The sequence below is a fragment of the Furipterus horrens genome, unplaced genomic scaffold, assembly GCF_987537825.1.
Source record: "Furipterus horrens unplaced genomic scaffold, mFurHor1.1.pri manual_scaffold_3, whole genome shotgun sequence".
NCBI lineage: Eukaryota > Metazoa > Chordata > Mammalia > Chiroptera > Furipteridae > Furipterus > Furipterus horrens.
The window spans coordinates 98829400-98855855 of record NW_028327173.1 but is presented as its reverse complement, the minus strand read 5'-3'; the positions used below and the strand labels follow the sequence as shown (position 1 = coordinate 98855855).

The following is a 26456-nucleotide window of genomic DNA, read 5'->3' as shown; positions in this document are numbered from 1 at the left end:
TGTCACTTATAGTAGAAAGGCCTATAAAACTTGCTACTTGCTTTTCTCAAATACAATCATGGGAAAAGAGCTTGCAAACACATCGGAGGACACAGAGTATAACAATGACCAATACACATCCAGTTGTTTCTATTATCCATATATTTAAATTTGGTCCTTGAAATCAATTTTTAGGGTTAAGCCATTGAAGATTATTACTTAGGGTTTGAAACACCTTTTTTTTCAGTGAGCTGCTTAATGTCCATAAGCTGTTGATGGAGTTCAAACTGCAATTGATCAATTTGGTCTTTAAGATTGGTAGAAAAGGTCCCTCAAAGACGGTGCTGGATGACTTCCCAGGAATTCTGGCTGGAGTTCCATTTCAGGGAGTAACAGGGAGTTTTTAAAATCCTGGGTCACAGGCAAGCTGTTGTCTGGTAACCAGGGCATCCTGCCATTCCCCCAGTCGCAGTATGGCTGAATCTGTGGCTGAGAGTCAGACTAGGATTTCCTGATCAATGCAAGTTTGCAACAGGATGTCATAGGGACCAGTCTATTGTTTAACCAGCAGCTCTTCAGGTCCTCGAGTCTTCCAGGTCTTTAGTAAGACTTGGTCCCTTGGTTGTAGTGGGTGTAGGGGCTTGTCAGGGGGGTAGATAAACCTGCAATGAGCAAATTTGTGAAAAATGGTTAACTTACATAATAACTTACAAACCAGACTTTGAGTCTGTAAGACTGTGGAGAAACCCAGTCACAGGACCTTTGCTGGAATGACAACATTTTTTATGATGTTACAAACCTAGGACTTCCTGCATGTAAAGCAGAGACAAGCCTATTTCTGTAATTAAGGGGTTAAACAGTGGCAGCTATTCCCTGGGAGTGTGTTGGGAGTGTAGAGTACCTCATCCCCTGTTCCTGCTTTGAGGCTAGAGAAAGAGAAACAATTTTATTTTTGGTGATTACTGTATTTTTTAAATGTGGTTAAAAGTGGACTGTTTTCAGTAATCCAAAATCTCCCGGCACACAAAAGCCCTGGACCGGATGGCTTCACAGGCGAATTCTACAAAACATTCAGGGAAGAACTAACTCCTATCCTCCTCAAACTGTTCCAAAAAATCCAAGAAGAAGGGAAAATCCCAAACTCTTTCTATGAAGCCAGTATTATCCTAATCCCCAAACCAGGTCAAGACACAACAAAGAAAGAAAACTACAGGCCAATATCACTGATGAACATCGATGCTAAAATCCTCAATAAAATATTGGCAAACAGGATCCAGCAACACATCAAAAAGATCATACATCATGATCAAGTGGGCTTCATTCCAGGGATGCAAGGATGGTTTAATATTCGCAAATCAATAAATATAATACATCACCTAAACAGAATGAAAGACAAAAATCACATGATCATATCAATAGATGCAGAAAAAGCATTTGATAAAGTTCAACACCCATTTATGATGAAAACACTCAGCAAAATGGGAATAAAGGGAGCATATCTTAACATAATTAAGGCTATATATGAGAAGCCTGAGGCCAACATCATACTCAATGGACAAAAACTGAAAGCATTCCCCCTGAACTCAGGAACGAGACAAGGTTGTCCACTCTCTCCACTCCTTTTCAACATAGTGTTGGAAGTCCTAGCCACAGCAATCAGACAAGAAAAAGAAATAAAAGGAATCCAAATTGGGAAAGAGGAAGTGAAACTTTCATTATATGCAGATGATATGATAGTATACCTAGAAAATCCTATAAACTCCACTAAAAGACTACTCAATATAATAAGTGAATTTGGCAAAATCGCAAGGTACAAAATAAATATACAGAAATCCAAGGCATTTCTGTACACCAACAATAAAATAGCAGAGACAGAGACAAAAAAGAAAATACCATTTACTATAGCAACAAGAAAAATAAAGTACCTAGGAGTAAACTTAACCAAAGAGATAAAAGACCTGTACTCTGAAAATTATATAACATTGAAGAAAGAAATTAAGGAAGAAACAAATAAATGGAAGCAAATACCATGTTCTTGGATGGGAAGAATCAACATCATCAAAATGGCCATACTACCCAAAGCAATTTACAAATTCAATGCAATCCCTATTAAAATACCAGTGACATATTTCACAGACCTAGAACAAATACTCCATAAATTCATATGGAACCAAAAAAGACCCCGAATAGCAAAAGCAATCTTAAGACAGAAGAACACAGCAGGAGGAATCACAACACCAGATATCAAACAATACTACAAAGCCACTGTAATCAAAACAGTATGGTACTGGCATAAGAACACACATATAGATCAGTGGAACAGAATAGAGAGTCCAGAAATAAACCCAGGCCTCTATGGTCAACTAATCTTTGATAAAGGAGGAAGGAACATAAAATGGAGTGAGAAGAGCCTCTTTAACAAATGGTGCTGGGAGAACTGGATAGGGACCTGCAAAAAAATGAAACTAGACCATCAACTTACACCACACACGAGAATAAACTCAAGATGGATCAAAGACTTAAATGTAAGCCGTGACACCATAAAAGTCCTAGAGGAAAACATAGGCAAGAAAATATCAGATATCTCACGTAACAATCTCTTCACGGATACATCTCCTAAAGCAAGAGAAATAAAGGAAAAAATAAATAAATGGGATTACATCAAACTGAAGAGTTTCTGCTCAGCAAAAGAAAACATCAGCAAAATGAAAAGGAAACCAACCATATGGGAAAACATATTTGCCAATGACATCACAGACAGGGGACTGATTTCCAAAATATATAAAGAGCTGATACGACTCAACATCAAGAAAACAAACAACCCAATTAAAAAATGGGCAAGGGACCTGAACAAACACTTCTCCGAAGAGGACATACAGAAGGTCCATAGACACATGAAAAAATGCTCAACATCATTAGCCATCAGGGAGATGCAAATAAAAACCACAATGAGATACCACCTTACACCAGTCAGAATGGCCATCGTCAACAAATCAACAAGCAACAAGTGCTGGCGAGGATGTGGAGAAACGGGAACCCTACTGCACTGTTGGTGGGAATGCAGACTGGTGCAGCCACTATGGAGAACAGTATGGAATTACCTCAAAAGATTAAAAATGGAACTGCCTTTTGAACCAGCGACTCCACTACTAGGATTATACCCGAAGAATCTTGAAACACCAATTCAAAAGAACTTATGCACTCCTATGTTCATAGCAGCACTGTTTACAATAGCTAAGTGCTGGAAACAACCTAAGTGCCCATCTGTAGATGAGTGGATCAAAAAACTGTGGTACATTTACACAATGGAATACTATGTAGCAGAAAGAAAGAAGGAACTCCTACCATTTGCAACAACATGGATGGAACTAGAGAGAATTATGCTTAGTGAAATAAGCCAGGCAAAGAAAGAAAAATACCATATGATATCACCTAATACAGGAAACTAAAGAACAACACAAACAAAGGAACTAAATAGAACAAAGAGCAGAATAGAAGTCAATAGGGGGGAGGGGAGAGGGAGAGAAGGGGGATAAGTAAGGGAAGGGTTTAATTAAAGAGCCTGTATAAAAGACTCATGGACATAGACAACGGGGAGGGATATGATTGCGGGAGAGGGGGTGGGCTGGGTGGGGGAGAGAAATTGGGGGAAAAGGGGATAACTGTAATTGAAAAACCAAAATAAAAAAAAAAAAAAAAAAAGTGGACTGTTTTCATTACCTAGTAACCTTGACAATTTTCACAGAGGCTAGAGAAGGCAGGGGAGATAGCAAGCTTGGCAGGGCTTATTTCTGGGACTGCAGCTTCTACATCTAAAATTTACAATATTTCAAAGACTTGTATGCTTACTTTTTCTTCTTATTTCTTTTCCACTTCCATTCCTATTTCTGAGTTACCCACTCCAATGTCCTTCCCTCCCATGCCGTGCACAATCTTTCTTTTATTCCTTCTTTTTCCTTCATTTCCCCTCATTTTATTTTTTCTTTTCTTCCCCCTATACAATCCTTCTTCAACTTGCACAGATCATCTATGATTTACCGGGACTTTTTGAATCTTTGTGACCTAACATTTTGAAAGAAACATAATAAATCATTTAAAACTTAAGTTTAATTAGGTTGCTAAATTAGTTAGCTTCTTTGAGGAGGACTTCATACTCTCCCTTTTTTTGTTTTCTAATAAGATTTTTAAAGGTGTGGTGGGTTATGTAGCCTGGTTTATTATCAGGTTTTATTTGCTGTGGTTGGCCTAAGAAATTAAACACCTTGAGCCAATGTGCTCGAATATGCTTAACTGATTTTTTTGTAAGAGTGGAGGCATGCAACATTTTAGAGTAAGTATATATGGAGGTATTTAAAATTTTTAAACAGGGGGTAATGAGTGACATTTGTTTGCTAAATTACTTAGAGGACCAGTCCTCGAGGGTTGATTCCACTGCTGAGTGGTGCTGCACCCAGCACCTGGCAGTCCGCATATTTCTGGATAATTTGCTTAGCTTGAGAATGGGGAATGCCAAATTATTGGCAGTGCTTGAAAATTTTGGTGGTAAAATTGATGAGAGGCAACTGCCTTTTGGAAGGTAATTAATACACTGAAGGCAACAGCACACTTGTTGCCTTTTGACATAGGGCCTGGAAGGCCTGAATGAGAGTGAATATAAGTGACAGATATGGGATGTGTTTTTTGTCAATTAAATTTTTCAAAGTTAGAAATAGACTGAGTAATTGGAAGTCTATAGACTTTTTGAGTAAAGCTTGATCTATATGGAGCATAGTATATACTGTATAGCCAGAATTACAGACTAGATTCAGGGGTTTATTTGGCCATTGTTGGAAGGCCATAATGGCCCCAGAGAGTTCAGCTCTCTGGGTGGATGAGTGATTGTGGGTCACCCAATCTTTTCAATTTGTGTTTTTCCTTTAAGTGATGGTCGCTTTTCCAGTTTTTTTTTGTTTGTTTGTTTTTTGATTTATCTATAAAGACAGTTTTTGCCACAGTTATTGGGATAGGACTAATTTTGTTTTTAATATGTAAATTTAATTAAGGGATATTTTGTAAAAGTATATCTGAAGGAAGATTGATTTTTAGTTTTCTGATATAATTAACTATTACATATTGAAAATTTAGGGATTGACTAAAAAGCTGTTGTAAATAAACTTGAGTTAAGGGCAGGTAAGTAACTTTTGGGTCATAGCCAAATAATTGCGGAGCTTTATTATGCCCTTTGATTATTAGCTGGCAAAGGGAAGAGATATAGTAGTTATAGTTTTTTGAGGTTAATTTGAAAGAGCTAATTATTTAATTATAGTGAGCTGTGGCTGAAGCTATCCAAGAAGTTCTGTAGGGGAGTGTAACATAGAAAAGCAGAAAAGTTTGATTGGGTGAAAAGGATTACTGGTAATTCTTTTTATTTGTCAGTTTTAATATATTGGTTTACAATATTTAGGTTTTTTAGAGTTTGAAGAGATAAAGTGCAAGATTAATTTAAATCTGGGTCTTCCTTAAGGGTGTTGAAAAGATGAACAAGTTGGTGGGTAGTTATACCGAGGCTAGGCCTTAGCCATTTGATAATGCTTAGTAATTGTTGGAGATTATTGAGGTTGCTAAGGCTTTGATTGTCATACTTTTTTAAGAGCTACTTGTAAGCCTACTTGGACATAGATTACTGTAAATGAGCAAAGATATTAGCCAATTGTTTTTAAGCTTTTTTTTGTAAAATTTTCTTATTTTACAAAGCTTTCCAAGTATTTCAAAATGTATTAAGCCTGATTGGTCTAGAGTTTTCTTCCTTATGGTAAGAAGAAAATAATAAATCCTTGAGATATTTCAAGGGCCCTTTGAAATACTCCAAGGCTATAAGGAACTATTTTAAATTTTAAATCTTGGAATTCTTGTCAACTAAGGAATATATATTATGAAATGATATTCGTTTACTTAAAGTGGTACTAAAAGGTATATGATATTAATATAGGCTGACAAAAATTCAGTTCTTGGTATTGAGAGACATGAATATTTGAACATATGTTGAGTAAGTAAAACAGTATACCATAATATATAATTACTTTACTAAACAGAACCTTAATTTTTAGGCAATTATAGGAAAAAGTATTTTACACTTTTTCTGTCAAGGTTGGAGGCAGGCAGGAGCAGGCGGACCTGTGACAGCTGGTGAACCTGTGACAGCCAGCGGACATGTATCAGTCAGCAGAGGTGGCAAGAGTTATTGTGGCTTTCCAAGATCCCCAGGGGAGGGGTCAGTGGAGCCAATCATTTGGCAGCACTCCACATATTCCCCTTGCCCTCCCCCTTTCCTACTTCTATTGCAGCTGTGGCACCTTTTAAGCCTGAGGTTTTTTTTTTTACCTTCCCTTTGTTTTTCTGAGACTGTAGTGCTTTGAGCCACGGCAGTATGCAGTAGATTAATTAGATGCCTTTCCTTAATCTGGCATTCAGTTCCTTTTATTAGTTGCTGCAGTAACCAAAAGTAAAGCTGTTATTTTTTGGATAGTAACTGCGATCCCACTTTTTCATGGGTTGTGTGTCCCTTCTAATTGGTTTGGTTTTGCCCTTTTCCCCTGTCCCACGAGTGGACCAGTAATTTTCCTTATTATAAACTAGGGATTAATTGTTGTAGTGGGTCAGAGAGTGCTGTTTGTGAGGAAGGCTCCCAAGGGTGTCACTCCTTGATCAGCCTTACCTCACTTGCCATGAATGAAATGCCTTACGAGGCCCCTGCACATCTCAGGGATTGACCCCAGACACCTCTGCTAGGTCCCAACTTATGTAGGGACACCCAAGAGTTTGGGCCAGAGGGAGGAAGTGCCTCTTATCTTTGGAGCTCAGTCATTGCGAGAGCCCTCATACAAATTCTATTTTTGGCTTAAAGCTTCTCTCACTCTCACAAAATCCTATCTGTGAGGAGATGCCACAGGGGTTGGGTAGTGATTGCTTGTAAACGTGTTCCTGACATTGCACAGACTTTGACTTGCAGCTGGTGGGAGCCTAGTGCTCTAACCTGGTCCATGAATCAGCTTATTTTTTCATGGGAGTCTTAACAGTGGCAAGTGTCCTATCAGCTTTTTAAAGTGCTTGACTCATGCCCACAAGATTATGGTGGTTTACTGAACAAGAGAAGCCAAAATGGTCCTTTAGTGGATGAGAGGAGACAAAGCCAAAACCAAAACCCCCACCAAAGAGCATGGCAGAAAGAAGAAAGATCCTCCCTCCCCTATCTTACTCACACAGGCAGCCTTTTCCAGAAAGAGCCTGGGGGCTGCAATCCCTTACCCTGGGCAGGAAGCTGAAATTTCTATCTGTGCACTGTGGTTGTCCATGGCCAGGCTTTTGGCCCTGCAGTTGTTCCAGGAGTTAATTTATTTGAGTGCCCCACACTGGGTGCCAGAGGAGGCTGACCTGCCTCAAATGCCTTGGCTTGGTTGGAAACTCCTTGTCCAGCAGAGGTTTCATGACCACAGCAGAACAAATTTATCCATGACACTGTATTGTGTCTGGAGGGAGGAGAGGTGACTAATCTCTTTAGGGGAGAAAAGTGCCGAATTTCCATTTCCCATGCCTGTTATTGAGGAGGGGATTTGGGAGATGCAAGTTCAAGATTTATGAATCATCAATAAGCTTTTAGACACTTGGGTTACAGTTGGCAGTTACTGATTACATGTATCAATATAGAGAACATAGTGATCTGTCTGTGTCAAGATCTATTGAACATCTTGATGCCACACTGGCATTAGGTGCAAGGCTTCATACATTCTTAGCTACAGATTGTTTATAGCTGAGAGATAAGAAAAGCAGAGCAAGCTCTAAAGCACAATATGCATTCTTTTTTTTTTTTTTTTTTTTTTGTGAGGCAAGAGTTTATTGTTTTTTCTTGTTTTTTTTTTTTTTTTTTGGTTTTTCTATTACAGTTGTCTCCTTTTCCCCTAATTTCTCTCCCTCACCCAACCCACCCCCTCTCCCGCAATCATATCCCTCCCCGTTGTCCATGTCCATGAGTCTTTTATACAGGCTCTTTAATTACAATATGCATTCTTTAAATCCAATTTCCATAGGAACCCTCTGAGTGGCCTTCAGTCCTGTCTGCCTCACAGCCTTTCGGTTTTTTGCTGAGACTTAAAGGTCTTCGCAGGGTGGGCCTGGCTCACATCTTGGGCTACAATTCCCAAAAACACAAGGAGAGGTCCCCCACACTCTTGGCCTTTACCACTCCTTCTGTTTACCCCTTTTTGCCATATCCAAATTCTGTCAATGTCTGCCTCAGACCACCAGGCTCTTCATCCCATTCATATCCATTTCTGCAAAAATCCCAGGCCTTTGGAATCACCACCCCTATCCCTGAATGGCTTTGTACATACTATTCTTTTTTTTTTTTTTTTTAAAGTATATTTTATTGATTATGTTGTTACAGTAGTTCCAATTTTTTCCCCTTTACTCCCCTCCACCCAGTATCTCCCTCCCCCAGCATCCCCCCCCAAGTCCATACCCATGGTTCGTAAAAAATAACTATCCCTCCCTCTCAGATATTAAGACCCTTTGTAATCTTGTAAAGGACAATGGGCGAAGGTCTCAAGCTCCTCTAGCTGCTTCAAGCTGGACATGGTCGTCGTCCTACCTACCCTTGGGTCCAGAAATCCCTAATAACAGTGGGGGTGTGGAGGGGAGGGTGTACATACTATTCTGATTCAATTTTCTTTCTCTCCTCAATTCCTGAAAGCAGAAGTGGATTTACCATGACTCTAATAAAGTTCAGTTTCAGGGACCCTCATAAAATGTGTCCCTTCCAACTCTGGGCTTTTTCTCCAGGGCAAGGGAAAGGAAGCAACAGTGCCAACCAGGTGTTGAAGGCCTAGAGTGCTGTTTGCCTTAGGATCTCTCTGTGTCCTGGCCACTCCACATCAAGACAACCTGCTTCCATGCACATCTTGAGGATGTACATCCTATGAAAATAATATGAATTCTGTGGATGATCAGGAGCCAAGTGACTATAAGGGCTACAGTTATCAGAGTGCAGGCGCCTAAGCAAGAGAATCTGAATAGGAATCTGGAAAAAAGTTTTAGTGTGGCATTACCAATAACAAGTTATGAAAATTGATCCCTGACTGACATAGCCCAGTGGGTTGGGCATGGTGCAGACTGAAATTTCTACTGTTTGATTCCCAGTCAAGGCACATACCTGGGTTGTGGGCCGGGTCTCTGGTCGGGGATGCATGACAGGCAACTGATTGATGCTTCTCTGTCACATCAATATTTCTCTCCTCTTTTTCTTCCTCTCTTCCCCTCTCTCTAAAAAATAAATGAATAAAATCTTTAAAAATTATGAATATCGAAAGAAAAAGCTTTTAATAATTAAAGAACAAACAACAAACCCCCCAAATTTCTATCAATCAGGCTTGAGAAAAGGCAGAATTATTTTGCTGTTTCTTCTATAGAAAATATTACAAAATCACTGTTGAATGGAAAGATAACTAAAGAAGAGTTAGGTGAATAACAGGCAGATAATGTGGAAACAAGGAGTTATGGAAGTATCAGGCAGTTAATTAACAGTATTAATAGTATTTTTCCAGATTTTTATGGTGTATACCTATAATTTTTAAAAAATATTATTTTATATTTTTTTGATTTATTTATTGTTTTTCTATTACAGTTGTCACACTTTTACCCCCATAGCTCCCACCCCACTCTGCCCACCTCTTCTCCCACAGTCAATCCCCACCCCATTGTTCATGACCATGGGTCATTCATACTAGTTTCTTGACTAGACCCTTCTCTTTCTTACTCCTCTTCTCTCCCTCCCCCGCCCACCTTGTCACTGTTAGTCTGCTCCTTGTTTACTTGCCTCTGGTTCAACTTAGCTAATTTGTTTGTGTTGTTCATTAGTTTCCTGTATTAGGTGATATCGTATGGTATTTATCTTTCATTGCCTGGATTATTTCACTGAGCATAATTCTCTTTAGCTCAATCGATGTTGTCACAAATGGTAGAAGTTCCTTCTTTCTTTCTGCTGCATAGTATTCCATTGTGTAAATGTACCACAGTTTTTGATTCACTTATATACAGAAGGGTATTTAGGCTGTTTCCAGCACGTGGCTATTGTAAATAGTGCTACAATTAACATAAGGGTGCATAAGTTATTTTGAATTGGTGTTTCAGGATTCTATGGGCATAATTCTAGCAATACAATAGCTGGATCAAAAGGCAGTTCCATTTTTAGTTCTTTGAGAAAATGCCATAGTTTTCCACAGTGGCTGCACTAGTATGCATTCCCACCAACAGTGCACTAGGGTTCCCTTTTCTCCACATCCTCATCAGCATTTGTTTGTTGATTTGTTGATGATGGCCATTCTAACTGGTATGAGGTAGTATCTCATTGTAGTTTTTATTTGCATTTCTCTGATGGCTAGTGATGTTGAGCATTCTTTCACATGCCTTTGGAGAAGTGTTTGTTCAGGTCCTTTGCAAATTTTTAAATTGGTTTGTCTGTCTTCTTGTTGTTGAGTCATGTAAGTTCTTTATATATTTTGGAGATCAATCCCCTTTTTGAGGTATCATTGGCAAATATGTTTTACCATATGGTTGGTACCTTTTTCATCTTGCTGATGTTTTCTTTTGCTGAGCAGAAACTCTTTAGTTTGATGTAATGTTGTAGTGGCCAGCAGACCCCCTAGCCACCCCATAATCAGCTTTGCCTTTAACCTAGATTTTTCTCTGAGCTCTCTTGTACAGAATTTCTTGCAGTAAGCTGAACCTGGGACTGCACAACGAACAAACTTGGGCCAGGCGAAACCAACTTCCTGGAGAGTGCTGACCACATCTCCTGACTGCAGCAGACTTGCTGACTTGCTCAGACCCTCACCTCATCCTTTCCCCTTTTCCCTTTTTAATCCATGAGTATAAAAACCCTATCTAAACCCCAGGCCCACGTCGGTGCATGTTTGGAGACTTGTTCCTAAGGCTCCACCAGACCTCCGGCCCTCAGTAAACCTTTTGCTTATCCTATTCATTGTCTCTGAGTAGTTAATTCTTGCTGAATCTGCCATAACATTTTGGAGGCCTCAGCAAGATATACTGCTCCAGGGTACAGTGCCATCTTTGGTGGACCCCCTGGGGACTCGGTGGACTCTGTGCAGTCCTCTGAATGTTGATGAGACTGTGGCCACACCCTCTGACTATTTTGAGCATCTCTTGTGTCTTCATGACTTGTACGGGCCACGGTTTCCTCTGGCGGCCTGGTATAGGGCACAGCAATGGTAGACATCCAGTCTCAATGGACAGGTGAGTAAGGGCACAGGGATAGGTGTCCTTTAGGATACTTATCATCAGTGGGAAAGGCACCCCTTGGCACCTGGATGCAAGGTCGTGTTTTGTTTTCCCTTAGTGGAACTCTGATGGGTCTGACATAGGCCATACAATTACTGAGCTCTTTGGAATTTGGATCTGCCTGATCACCTGTCAGTCAACATGGGACATCCTAGGGTATAAGTCCGGACAAGGAGGGAATCAGGGACGGAATGTGTTAACCTCTGTGTGTGTGTGTGTGAGTGAACGTGGGATGCAGGCTGGCTTGCCTATGGTGCTCCAGTCTGTGGCTCCACGGGCCTGTGCCTATGGAGTCTGAGTGGGCTCCAACCTACGATTCCTCAGTCTGTCATATGGCATAACAGCTGGATCAACCTGAAATTTGCTCAGGCAACCTTAGCTAAGACAGACTCAAGTCCTTGCGAGAGGAGAGGCTAGGCAGGTATCAGTGTAGCTTCCTCTGTGAAGCCCCCTCCCTTTGTCTGTCTGTGCCAAGAGGGTGGTCTGCGCCATCCTTGAGTGGTTTTTTAGGCATCCTTATGGTTCAAGTCATTTGTATTGTCAAAAACCATACTTTTGGTCAGAATGGAAGGCAGTCAGAGTAAGACAAAAGCTACAGTCTTGGACTGTATGTTAAAGAATTTCTCTAAGGGCTTTAATCACTGAGGAGAGGGCAATGCCCCAATGAACCCAGGCATCTTGAGGACTCTATGTGAATTACAATGGTCAGCTTTTAGGGTCAGATGGCCCTCAGAGGGAACTCTGGATGTACCCACCATTAACTGAGTCTGGCGTGTGATTTTTGGACACCCTGGGCACCCAGATCAGAGTGATTATATCCTTAGGTGGCTTGAACTTGCAGAGGCCCCTCCCTCTTGGCTCCGGAATACTGTCGGGTCTGAGACCCACCGTGTTCTCCGAACCAGACAAACTCCCAGTAAGAATCAGGCTCCTCAATCGGCTCCCCTACCCTCGGCCCCTGATGATGATAAGCACCTCCTTCAGCCTCCCCTTTATGTCACCAATGCGGGTGAGGAGAGAAACCAGCCTTCCCAGCCTTCCCCTTCTGTCCCAGATTCGACTCAGGATGTTCCCTCCCATCTCAGACCCAGGAATCGCATTCGGGACCCAGCCAGGGGTCCTGGTGAGGCCCAACCAGCAGTCCCCAGCCGCCCACTGAGGGAGGTTGTAAACTCCGGCCCACGTGGTCCAAGAACCACCTTTGTGTATGTCCCCTTTACTACTAGTGACCTTTGTAATTGGAGAGCTCAAAATCCCCCTTTCTCAGAGCAACCCTGCGTGCTTACTGGTCTCTTTGAATCTATCTGTCAGTCCCATCGCCTGACCTGGGATGACAGTCAGCAACTTCTCCTGACCCTTTTTTCAGTGGAGGAAAGGGAGCTGATTCTGAAGGCTGCTAGGGAAGATATGAGAGCCCGAGCTGTAGGGACTGAACAGGAAAAGGAGGCAGACGTTAGGGCGGTTCTGCCTGATCTGCCCCCTGATTGGGACCCCAATACTCATGCTGGGATGGATGTCCTCCGGGCTCATCACCAGGCCCTTCTCCAGGGCATGATCAAGGCAGCCAAAAATTCCACCAATATGAATAAAGTCTCGGAGGTCATCCAGGACTCAATGGAGAGTCCCACCGTGTTCCTTGAATGCCTCCAAGAGGCATATCGCATGTATTTGCCTTTTGACCCTGAGGTCCCTGAGAATGCCTGCCTCATCAATACGACCTTTTGTCACCCAAGCTGCTGCTGATATCCGCAGGAAATTACAAAAGTTAGAGGGATGAGGGGGGCATGAATATGGCCCAGCTCCTCGAGGTTGCAACCAAGGTTTGCCTCAATTGAGATGAGGCTGATAAACAGAGGGAGATTGCAAAAGAGAAGAGACAGGCTCAGGTTCTTGCTGCTGCTTTCCCAGAAGCCTCAGATTCACAGTCGCCCCATGCCCAAAAGAAGAACAAATGCAAGGAAAAGGGAAAAAGAGACAGCCTAGCTTCTGACCAATGTGCATATTGTAAGGAAAAGGAACATTGAAAAAATCAGTGCCCAAAGCGAAAGAAAAGCCCTCCTCAAAGGTTATGACTGCAGCAGATACAGACTCACACTGAAGAGGCCAAGGCTCTCTCTTTCTAGACCCCCAGGAGCCCATGGTGACTCTCAAAGTTGGGGGCCAACCAATGACTTTCCTAGTTGATACAGGGGCAGAAATTTTGGTGGTCACCTCTTCGGTTGGGTCTGCCACTACAGAACGCATCAAGGTTCAAGGGGCCACTGGGAGCATAGATGAGTACTCCTACTGTGTCTCTTGTAAAGTACACTTAGGAGAAGCCACCACCACTCACTCATTCCTGCTGGTCCCTGATTGCCCTTTTCCCTTGCTCAGAAGAGACCTCCTCTGAAAACTCAGAACCCACATCACCTTCTCTCTAGAGGGTGCTGAGCTGCAGGTGCACCCTCGGATGGTTTTAGCAGTCACCCTGCCCATCAAGGAAGAATATCGGCTCCTCAAGGCACCCAAGTCACTGCAAAAAGCTATTCCAGAAGACTTAGTACAAGCCTTCCCTGGAGTGTGGGCAGGAAACAACCTGCCTGGTCTAGCTACCCATATACCACCTGTTATGGTCCAGTTGTAGAGCAATGCCATGCCTGTTCATCTCCAGCAATATCCAATCTCCCAAGAAGCTCAGCTAGGGATTAAACCCCATATAGACTGACTTCTCTGAGAAGGAATTCTCAGAGAGTACCAATCGGCTTGGGACACTCCTTTTCTGCCAGTTTGGAAGCTGGGGACTAATGATTACATGCCAGTGCAGGACCTGTAGGGGGTAAATGTAGTTGTTTAAACCATCCACCTGACAGTGCCAAACCCCTACACCCTCTTGAGCCTGCTGCCACCTGACAGAACATGGTATACTACTCTAGATCTAAAGGATGCTTTCTTCTGCATCCCATTGCATCCCCAGTCTCAAGACAACATTGCCTTCAAATGGGAAAATTCAGAGGCAAATCATAAGAAACAGCTTATGTGGACTCAGTTGCCCCAAGGATTCAAGAACTCTCCCAAACTGTTTGTGGAGGCTCTGGGACAGGACCTTAGCCCCTTTTCAGAGGCTAATACTCATCTAACCCTCCTCCAATATGTAGATGATTTATTACTGGTTGCACAGACTAAGAACAACTGCAGAGAAGGAATGGCCAGTTTATTAGCCTTACTCCAAGAAAAAGGCTATTGGGTCGCACAGCGCAAGGCCCAAGTATGTCAGCAAAAGGTAGAGTTCCTCGGCCTTATACTCTCTGAGGGTACAAGAAGGCTGTCGGCAGAAAAGAAGGGGGTCACTACACGGATTCCAACTCCTATGACAAAGAAGCGGGTCTGTGAATTTTTAGGAACGGCTGGATTCTGCCATCTATGGGTCCCCAACTTTGCAGCTATTGCTAAGCCCCTACATGAGGCAACTCGAAATCTCAGCTCCCCATAGGAATGGGGAGAAAAGGAGAAGGCAGCTTTCCAAAAATTGAAGAAAGAATTAACCCAGGCCCTGGCTTTAGCCCTGCCAGACATAACAAAGCCCTTTAATCTGTATGTCCATGAAAAGAAGGGAGTAGCAAGAGGGGTCCTCACCCAGACATTGGGCGCTTGGGGGAGGCCGGTTGCATACCTTTCCAAAAGGCTGGATGCAGTTTCCCAGGGATGGCTTCGTGTCTCTGGGCAATAGTGGCTACCACTTTGCTTGTTAAGGAGGCTGACAAGCTCACCTTAGGGCAGGACCGTATAGTGAGCATCCCTCATACAGTAGAAACTCTTCTTCGGGGTACAGGGGCAAGTGGATCACAGGCAGTCACCTCACACATTATCAAGCCACCCTGATTGAAGACTCTCAACTGCACCTGCAAGCTGTGTGAGCTCTAAATCTGGCCTCTCTTCTCCCAGTCGAGGAAGCGACTCCAGAACATGACTGTGAGGAAACAATAGACCAGGTATGTGCCTCTAGGCCTGGCCTAAAAGATGTCCTGCTGCAGGACCCCGATGAGGTCCTGTTCACTGACAGAAGCAGCTTTGTTAAGGACGGCATTTGTTATTCAGGAGTAGTGGTAGCCAACAAGGACAGAATAGTTTGAGCAGAGTCTTTACCCCAAGGATGGTCAGCTCAGTGTGCTGAATTAGTCGCCCTCACCTGGGCTCTAGAAGAGGCAGCAAACAAGAGTCACAATCTATACAGACTCCCGCTATGCCTTTGCAATGCTGCATGTTCACGGAGCCATCAACAAAGAAAGAGGGTTGCTGACCTCAGAGGGAAAATCTATTAAAAATGCTGAGGAGATCTTAGCCCTCTTGCAAGCTGTGTGGAAACCAGCAAGGTAGCGGTGGTCCACTGCAAGGGCCACTAGAAGGGAAACGGTGACACAGAAGTTGGAAACAGGCTGGCAGATCAGGCTGCCAAGGAGGCAGCCTTAAAAGGGAAATGACAGGTTCCTGTGGGCCCCACCTCCCCTGCACTAGTAATTGCCTCTGAGCCACCACACTACTCCCTAGCAGAGATGGTCTGGGCCCAGGCTGAAGAGGCTCACAGGAAGGATGGTTGGCTAATCCTCCCAGATGGAAAGATTCTTGTTCCAAACCCTGTTGGCCTGCAGCTTGCTGTTGAATGGCACCAAACTTCCCACTTTGGTAAAGGGGCACTGTCTGCTTCTCTGGGGAAGGAATATTATATCCCAAACCTATGGGCTATCTGTACCTCTGCTCCTAAGTGCTGTAAATCATGTCTGAAAAATAACCCCAAAGCAGGCAAGTCCCAGCTGCTGGCGATCGCTGGCAAGGTATATCCCCGTTTGAAAACATAGAGGTAGATTTTACACAAGTCAGTCCAGCTCCAGGAGGCTATAAGTATCTCTTAGTCCTAGTTTGCACTTACTCAGGGTGGACTGAATCAGTCCCAACCCACAGAGAGAAGGCCCGAGAAGTAGCAAAGACTCTTAAACCTAGTCATCTCTCACTACAGCATGCCTCTCAGCATTGGATCTGACAACAGCCTGGCTTTTATAGGGGAGATTGTTCAGGCAGTGGCCCATGTGCTCCACATTAAATGGAACCTCTACACAGCCTACTTCAGAGCTCAGGCCAAGTGGAGTGCATGAATTGGACCCTTAAGCAAACTCTCCGTAAATTTCATCAAGAAGCTGGGGTTCCATGGACAGAGCTCTTGCCTCAAACATTGTTCTGAGCCAGTTGTATGCCTATTCAGATGGGCTGACTCCATTTGAAATTGTGTATGGGAGACCACCCCTGCTCACACCTTGATTTGGGGACTTACAAGTTAAAGGGGAATTATCCTTAGTGAGACAATTGCAGACACTCTAGAAAACCCTGGCAGCCATTCAGAAACAGGTCCTAGAATGCCACCCTATCCCTATAGTCACACTCATGCATCCCCATAAGCCAGGGGATCAAGTTTTAGTCAGTGTGGAAAAGACAGCCCTTAGGGCCTATGTGGAAGGGACCCTTCACTGTTGTTCTTACTACCCCTACAGCTTTAAAGGTGTCAGGTATTATGGCCTGGGTACATCACTCTCCAGTAAAAACCTATTCCCTTCCAGACCCAGGATGCTCACCAGGGGGCCTTGACCCAGACCCTGCAGAGGAACCCAGTTCGGAGCAGCCTCGCCGCTTGCTGCGACTTAAATCTCAATGACTCAGAAGTGCCCCAGAGTACCTAATTATAGAAAATATTGCTATTACTCTTTTTGCTTTACTGCTAGGTACTGTAGCCCCCAACTACTGGACTCTCCCGGGAAAAATAGCCTTAGCTTTTCGTACATTCATGTATGTACACTCCTTGAATCAATTCATTGTTTTCTGTAAAGGGCCAGGTGGCTGTCATGGATTTCAAACAGAAGTTTGCCAGCTTCCTCCTCTCCTTCATTCTTCCTGCTGTCATTGGGACCCAATCACTTCTATTCAGTCTGTATTGAACTGATTCGGGCCAGCAGCTCAGCTCAGCATGGTGGAATTCCACCGCAGCAAAGGTCCGACTCCACCTAGATATGGAAAAGCTCTTCCCCACTTCCATGACTAAATATCTTGACTATGCAGGAGGGCTCTATCTTTGTTCCTTTAAGGCACCTAGTGAACATTGCTTGGACGTTGCTCAGTACCACTGCCCCTATTGGGGCTGTGAAGATATTGGCTTTTATGCCAGAAATACATTTTGGAAGAACAGTCAACCCTTCCTCCAACTGACCCAGAACTCTGAGTTCAGCTATTACCTGATTATTACCAATCCAATAGATCCTCGGTGGAGGGGTACTGGACACATCTGGGGTCTCTGCATTTTCTGTGCTAGGTATGGTGCCGGTCCTGATCCAGGCATTTTCATTACCATTTGGGCTCAAGCCCTGCTCATGCAGTATCGCCTCCCCCAGTTCCCTCATCTACAAAACCGAGAATATCAGGCACCAGAAACAAGGTCCGGGACATGACTATGGGGAACAGCTCCAAGACCATTCCCCCTGTCACAAACTCGGACTTCCCACCAGAGAAGCCAGCCTCTATCTAAGAATGATCCCCCTGGACTTTTCGGGATAGTTGCGACAACCCACAAAGCCCTTAATATGAGTCAACCTGAAATAGCCACTGATTGCTGGTCATGCTTCCAGCTGAGACCACCTTTCTACACAGCAGTGGAATCGCCAGTTGTCCCAACCATCACCCAGTGTAAAGAAGTTGACACTATCCCACTCATCCTAATCGAGGGAATCTTTGGAAATTGGACTTGTTTTGAGGGCTTAACCACAAAGACTCCCCAGGGGACTTTGGCTGTTGCAGCTTGCTCTCAAATAATCCAATTCCCTGGTGGCTATCTTCAGGCCCCAAGTGGGACTAGGTTTGTCTGCCGAACCAGTATCACCTCCTGCCTGTTCAAGAGCTACCTGACAGACCATGCATATTAGCCCAAACTGTTCCCTGAATTACTGTTTATAATGGACAAAAAGGCAGCCTACTCCTTCACCCCTCTGAGACATCGCGAGTACAGAGGGTTGTGCCCATCCTCCCAAATTTGACTGGCGCTGCCTTAGCTGGATCCCTGGCTACAGAGACAGCAGATCTTGTGACTAGCCAAGCTGGACTTGCAGCCCTCTCCACCACGGTTGATCAGGACCTATTAGCTTTACATGAAACTCTTGAGGAGCTTACAGATCAAATAGAGTCCCTCGCAGAAGTAGTCCTCCAGAACAGGAGAGGGTTAGATCTCCTGCTCATGAAGCAAGGGGGGTTGTGTACAGCCTTAGGGGAAGATTGCTATTTTTATGCTAACCGCACAGGTGTCATTAGAAGTACCTTACAAACTGTAAAGAATTGTATAGAACAAAGGGAGTATGACCGTCAGAAAGCATCTTCCTGATATCAGAATATATTCAATTGGAACCCCTGACTGATTACCCTAGTAACACGTCTCATTGGATCCCTGGTCCTTCTCCTCCTTGCAGTCACCATTCTTTCCTGCATTCTGCATACCATTGTCAGGAGCTCGAAGCTGCCATAACAGATAACCAGCTGCTTGTTCTGACAAAAAGGGATGAGGGTGAGGGGAATTATGTTACTTTAGTCTCTTAGTGTGCCCAATAAGTTAGACTAGGGCCTAGAGGGGGGAATATATAGTGACCAGCAGACCCCCTAGCCACCCCCTAATCAGCTTTGCCTTTAACCTAGATTTTTCTCTGAGATCTCTTGTACAGAGTTTCCTGCGGTAAGCCGTACCTGGGATTGCACAATGAACAAACTTGGGCTATGTGAAACCAACTTCCTGGAGAGTGCTGACCACATCTCCTGACTGCAGCAGACTTGCTGACTCACTCAGAACCTCACCTCATCCCTTGTCCTTTTCCCTTTTTAATCCATGAGTATAAAAACCATATCTAAACCTCAGGCCCACGTTGGTGCATGTTTGGAAACTTGTTCCTAAGGCTCCACCAGCCCTCCAGCCCTCAATAAACCTTTTTCTTACCCTATCCACTGTCTCCGAGTGGTTAATTCTCACTGAATCTGCCATAACAATGTCATTTGTTTATTCTTTCCATTATTTTCCTTGTCTAAGGAGATATATTAGTGAAAATATCACTACATGGGATATCTGAGATTTTCCTGCCTATATTTTCCTCTAGGACTTTTACAATGTCACAGATTACATTTAAGTCTTTCATCCATCTTAAGTTTATTCTGGTGTATAGTATAAGTTAGTGGTCTAGTTTCATATTTTTGCATGTCCCTGTCCAGTTCTCCCAGCATCATTTGTTGAAGAGGCTCTTTTCACTCCTTTTTATGTTCCTTCCCATTTTGTCAAATATTAGTTGACCATATAGACCTCAGTTTATTTCTGGGCTCTCTATTCTGTTCCAGTGATCTCTATATCTGTCTTATGTTTTGATTACAGTGGCTTTGTAGTATAGTTTGATATCAGGTATTGTGATTCCTCCTACTGTGTTCTTCTTCCTCAAGATTGCTGTGGCTCTTCAGGGTCTTTATTAGTTCCATATAAAAAAATTTTAAATATGTTTTATTGATTATACTGTTACAGTTGTCCCAATTTCTTTTCCCTCTGCTCCCCCCACCCAGTGACCCCCCTCCCTCCAGTTGTTCCCCCCTTTTAGTCCATCTATTGGTTGTGCATATAGTTCTCTCAACCTCTTCCTGTCTACTCCATTCCCTCCTACTATGCTTCTTAATTCCTGTACCATCTCCCTCCCTTTCCCCCTTCCCCCTCCCTGCTGACCTCCCTCCTAGATGTTCCCAGTACCTATAGATCTTTTTCCACTCTCATTGCCTACTTAGTTTGCCTTTGTTTCAATTCCCTAGCTTCTGATGCTGGTTGTTGTGATGTAGTTTTCATTTTAATGTTCATAATTTTGATCCTCCTTCTTCTAAACCAGTCCCTTTAACATCTCATATAATAGTGGTTTGGATCTAATGAACTGCTTCAGTTTTACTTTGTCCTGAAAGCACTTATCTGCCCTTCTCTTCTGAATGACAGTTTCACTGGATAGAGTATTTGTGGCTGTAGGTTTTTGGTTTACATTACTTTGAATATTTCTTGCCAGTCCCTTCTTGCCTGCAGGGTCTCCTTTGAGAAATCAGCTGATAGTCTAATTGGGACCCCTTTGTACATAATTATTTTCTTCTCTCTTGCTGCTTTTAAGATTTTCTCTTTATCTTTAATTTTTGACAATTTGATTATATGTGTCTTGAAGTGGTTCTCCCTGGGTCCAGTTTTTCTGGAACTCTCTGTGCTTCCTGGACCTGTAAGTTTATTTCCTTCCCCAAGTTTGGGAAGTTCTGCTTCATTATTTTTTCACATAATTTTTCCATTTCTAGTTCTTCTTCTTCACCCTCTGGCAATCCTATAATTCTAATGTTTGACCACTTATAGCTGTCCCAGAGGTTTCTGAGTCTCTCCTCATGTTCCTCCCTCTTTGTTTCTTCTTTATGTACTGGTTGACTGTTTGTTCCTTCCCTATGTTCCGATTTGTTGATTTAATCTCTGGTTTTCATTTCCTCACCACTTGTCTCATATGTGTTTTCGTTTGTTTCAGTGTGACTTGCTTTCATTCCTTCCCCATCTTGTTCCAAATCTTTTGTTAATTCTGTAAGCCACCTTATGACTATAGCTCTGAACTGAGCCTCAGAAAGATTTCTTATTTGCTCATTGGTTAGGTCCCTCATCTGCTGCCTGGTGAGCTATGTCACTGGGATTTCAGTCATGGTCTGTTTCATCCTGTCAGTTTTCTGTTTACCTTTGTTTCCTGGGCTGACTGTTGGGGGCGGCTCCCTGTGCACTCGTCACTACCCAGTGACCGGCGACCTTTTTCACCACTCTGTGGCGCTTTGTGTGGGGGCAGGGGTCCAAGATCTATTCCTGCCGTTACTCTTCACTGAGAGACTGGGAGGCTCCTTCCCCATGGTCCCACTGTTCAAGGCAATGGGGGGGTCTGCCTTTCTCATTGCTGGAATCGCGAGCTGCCGGGTCTCGACTGCAGCCGGGATTGCTCCCCTGGTGTCCCTTGCAGTCCTGCCGCTATCTCTGCCGCTACCGTGGACAGCTCAGCCCTACCTTTCTGTCCTGATTCCGACTTCGCCCCTCCTACCTGTCCAGATAAGAACCGCTGGTTTATAACTTTATACGTTGGGCTTCCATGTAGTTTTATTTTCTGGAATTTCTGGTTATCTTCGGTTTTGAGGTAGTTGTATTCCTATTTAGCTGTGGAAGGAGACAGAGCATGTCAGTCTAAGCCTCCATCTTGGCTGAAAGTCTCCATATAAATTTTTGAAGTATTTGTTCTAGGTCTCTTAAATATGTCATTGTATTTTAATAGAGATTGTGTTTTATATATACATTGCTTTAGGTAGTATGAACATTGTAATGATGTTCATTCTTCCCATCCATGAACATGGTATATGCTTCCATTTATTTGTATCTTCCTTAATTTCTTTCTTAAGTGTTCTGTAGTTTTCTGAGTACAGGTCTTTTACCTCCTTGGTTAAGTTTATTCCTAGGTACTTTATTTTTTCTTGTTGCTATAGTAAATTAGATTTTTATCTAGTTTCCATCTCTGAGATTTTATTGTTGATGTACAGAAATGCCTTGGATTTCTGAATATTGACTTTGTACCCTGCTATTTTGCCAAATTCACTTATTATGTCAGGTAGTTTTTTCATGGAGTCTATAAGGTTTTCTATACCCACTATCATGTCATCTGGAAGTAATGACAGTTTTACTTCCTCTTTTCTGTAATAAATTGGATGCCTTTTATTTTTTTTTCTTGTCTGATTGTTGTGGCCAGAACTTCCAAGACTATGTTGAATAGGAGTGGAGAGAGTGGACATCCTCATCTTGTTCCTGATCTCAGGGGGAATGTTTTCAGTTTTTTCCCATTTAGTATGATGTTGGCTTCAGGTTTCTCATATATGGCCTTTTTATGTTGAGGTATGCTCCATCTATTCCAATTTTTTGAGTGTTTTCATCATAAATGAGTGTTTTACTTTATCAAATGCTTTTTAAGCATCTATTGACATAATCATGTGGTTTTTGTCTTTCATTTTGTTTATGTAGTATATTACATTTATTGATTTGTGAATATTAAACCATCCTTGCATCCATGGGATGAATCGCATTTGATGATGGTGTATGATCTTTTTACTGTGTTGCTGGATCTGGTTTGCCAATATTTTATTGAAGATTTCAGCATATTTGTTCATCAACGATATCAGCCTGTAGTTTTCTTTCTTTGTTGTGTCTTGAGCTGGTCTTGGAATTAGGGTAATATTAGCTTCATGGAAAGAGTTTGGGAGCCTTGCCTCTTCTTGGATTTCTTTGAATGTTTTTGAAAGGAATTAGTTTTATTTTAAAAGATTGGTAAATCACCTGTGAGCCATCTGGTTCAGGGTCTTTGTGACAGGGAGTTTTTTTTATCACTGCTTTAATTTCACTAGTTGTTATCGGTATTTTCAGGCTTTCTGCTTCTTATTGATTCATTTTTGGGAGATTATGTTTCCAGTAATTTGTCCATTTCATCTACGTTGTCAAATTTTTTGTGATACAGTTATTTGTAGTAACTTCTTACAATCCTTTGTATTTCTGTGGTATCGGTTGTGATTTCCCCTATTTCAACTCTAATTTTGTTTATTTGGGTCCTCTCTCTTTTTTTCTTGATGAGCCTGCATAAAAGCTTTTCGATTTTGTTTATCTTTTCAAAGAACCATCTCCCAGTTTTATTGATTGTTTGAATTGTTTGTTTAGTCTTTGTGTCATTTAATTCTGCTCTGAACTTGATGATTTCCTTCCCTCCACTTGTTCTAGACTTTGTTATTGTTACTCTAGTTCTTGTTGCCATTGTGGTAGATATTTTATTTGAGATTCTTATATCCTTTTTAGATCTGCTTATATTGCTATAAACTTTCCTCTCAGGGCTACTTTCGCTGTGTCCTGTTGGTTATGGGCTGTTGTGTGTTTATTATCATTTGTTTCCAGAGACTTTTTTATTTCTTCCTTGATGTCATTGTTAACCCATTCATTATTTAATAGCATATTATTTATTCTCCATGAGTTTGAATATTTTTGAGATTTTTTCTTGAGGTTGCTTTCCAGTGTCAAGGTTTTGTGATCAGAGAAGATGCTTGATATAATTTCAGTTTTCTTGAATTTGTTGAGGCTTATTTTCTGTCTTACCATGTGGTCTGTTTTTGAAAATGTTCCATGTATGTTTGAAAAGAATGTATATTTTGCTTCTTCGGGGTGAAAAATTCCATATATATTAACTAAGTCCACTTGTTTTAGAGTGTTTTTCAATGCCTCAATATCCTTGGTGTTTCTTTGCTTGGAATTCTGTCCATTACTGACAATGGGGTGTTAAAATCCCTTTTATGAGTGCGTTGCTCTTGATATCCTTCTTGAAGTCCTCCAATAGTTTCCTTATGTATTTGGGTGCTTCTATGTTGAGTGCATATATGTTTTCAAGGGTTATATCTTTTTGATGGATTGTTCCCTTTTGTATTGTGAATTGTCCTTCTTCGTCTCTTTTTATGGCCTTTCTTGTGAAATTTATTTTGTCTGATATAAGTATTGTTACCCCAGCTTCTTTTTATGTCCATTTGCTTAAAATATTTTTCAATCTCTTCACTTTCAATCTGTGCAGGTAATTTATTTTGAGGTGGGTCTCTTGTAGACAGAATATATGTGGGTAATGTTTTCATATCCATTTTGTTAACCTATGTCTTTTGATTGGAACATTTAATCCATTTACATTTAAGGTTATATTTGATAGGTATTTATTCATTGTAATTTTTCCCTTTGTACCTGTGTTCTTCTCCCTCTCTCTTTTTCTTTTTATTGTTTTTTTAAGTATATTTTATTGATTATATTGTTACAATAGATTCAATTTTTCCCCTTTACTCCCGTCCACCCAGCACTCCCCTCCCCCAACAATCCCTCCCAAGTTAGTGCCCATGGTTTGTACATACAAGCTCTCCCGCTTCACCCTTTCATATATCCTTCTTATTCTTTTTTTTAATAAATAAATAAATAAATAATTATTTTAACAATAAAAAATAACAATCCCTCCCTCTCAGATATTAAGACCCTTTATAATCTTATAAAGGACAATGGGCGAAGGTCTCAAGCTCCTCTAGCTGCTTCAAGCTGGACATGGTCGTCGTCCTATTTACCCTTGGGTCCAGACATCCCTAATAAGAGTGGGGGTGTGGAGGGAAGCACTGCCTTCCCACATGGGGAAGGATCGTGCAGACTCCAGGTCAGCTGGCTGTCCCCAGACAACGGCATGCTTGGTTTGACAGGCTGGCATCCTTGTTGTTTTCTGGGGGCAACAGATTTGGCAAAAAGGGTTAAAAGACATCATTCAACCCATAACCACTAGATAACAGAAGGCAGGGATTAGTTTTTAAATGTCCCATATTAGGGAAAAAAAGGGCTTCTTTGGAGGAAGGGGTGCCAGGCACATCTCACCTGTCTAAAACCCTTTTGCCCATTATACTTAGTTTGGACTGAGGGAAATAGTTTAGGTTTCCCCCCTCTCAGACCTCTGGGCCCTTTCTGTCCAAGCCATTAGGATAGAAAAGAGAAACCAGTTTTAAAGTGAAGCCCACAGACCTCCCCATTCTTCACCAACCCAGCCACTTAGTTCAGCCACACCATTGAGTCTCAGGAGGCAGTGCTGCAGACAGGATTAAGTAAGGCCTATACATACAGACAATCACTCAGGTAATGAGATCATAGGCTTATGCCCTTTGAAAACAGAAAACACATGTTAATTTATGTAGCATACCCACAAACAAGTCTAAATCTGTAAGACTATTTTATTGGAAAGACATTCAGTTGTAAGGCATTTGACATTCTTCTTGACTGTAACTTAAATATCTTTGATGATACCACAGACATAGTTTAACTTTCAAGTGAAAACATATTTTAAATAAAAGGAGACTTTAAAGACGGTTAGCTGCACTACTTTATAGTCTACCACTGATCATTGTGATTTTTCTTGAATAATGATTTTTCTCGCTTAGATTAACCTCCTTGTCATTAAAGGGACTGCATTAAGTCCATTTTTAATTTATCCTGTTCATTTGCATAAACATAATAGGAGCAGCAAATGATCACTTATGATCTTTAGTTCTGCTTTACTGGAACTTACACAAGGAACATTTAGGGTGACCTTCAGTTTACCCTTCAGGGCACAGAAGCTGAGCCACATACCTGCCATTCAGCCTTGTCTGTACACACCTGTTTCTTCCAAGTCCTTCTGGTTTTCCATTGTGCCTTAAGGTCCCTTCCAGCCTTCTTTCAGGAAAACAACCTTCATTCCTTCCCTGGAAAGATTGCTGTGGACTGCACAACCAAACAAGGTACCAGGCCTTTAACTCGTGGGCTTTTATTATTTTTGAAAGTCATTCCCAGTTCCTCAGGGTGTTTTGGTAACAACCAGAGTCCAAGCATGTCTCCTTCAGGCATGACATTTCGGTCAACGTCTTGGTAAAAGAAAACAAAAACCCTCTATTAACAACTGGTCTTATTAGTTTTATGCAAAGAAACTTATGTCATTACTTACTTCTTTAGAATGCCAAACTCTGGAGGGATCAGATAGGGAGGAAAATATACAGTGTGAAGGAAAATCCTTGTCCTTCTAATATTCTAATGGCATTTCCATTCTTCATATTTTCATTTTTCTCCCACTAAGAATTTTTTTGGTTGTTTTTCCATTACAGTTGTCTCACTTTCCCCCCCCCCCCGCTTGCTTTCCTGCACCCTGTCCCCTCCTTCTCCAACATTTACTCCCCACTCAGTTGTCCATGTCCTTGGGTTATTTATACATGTTTCTTGACTAGACCCTTCCCCCTCACATCCCCCTAGCTCCCTCTCCCATCTCCCCCTGTTACTCTTAGTCTACTTGTTTACATAGCTCTGGTTCAATTTTGCTCATTTCTTTGTGTTGTTCATTAGTTTCCTGTAATAGGTGACAGTATAAGATATTTTTCTTTCATTGCCTGGCTTATTGCACTAAGCATAATTCTCTCTAGTTCCACCCATGTTGTTGCAAACGGTAGAAGTTCCTTCTTCCTTTCTGCTACATAGTACTCCATCGTGTAAATGTAGCACT

General features: G+C 42.1%; 1 long non-coding RNA gene across 1 annotated transcript; it reads right to left on the bottom strand.

The window, feature by feature from the left end:
* Nucleotides 1–528: 528 nt before the first annotated feature.
* Nucleotides 529–15683, bottom strand: LOC150015563 (uncharacterized). Its single transcript, XR_016510011.1, has 3 exons — nucleotides 15585–15683; nucleotides 9164–9273; nucleotides 529–641 (listed from the first exon to the last, which is right to left on the bottom strand). It is a non-coding gene; the product is annotated as an uncharacterized LOC150015563 (long non-coding RNA).
* Nucleotides 15684–26456: the final 10773 nt, after the last annotated feature.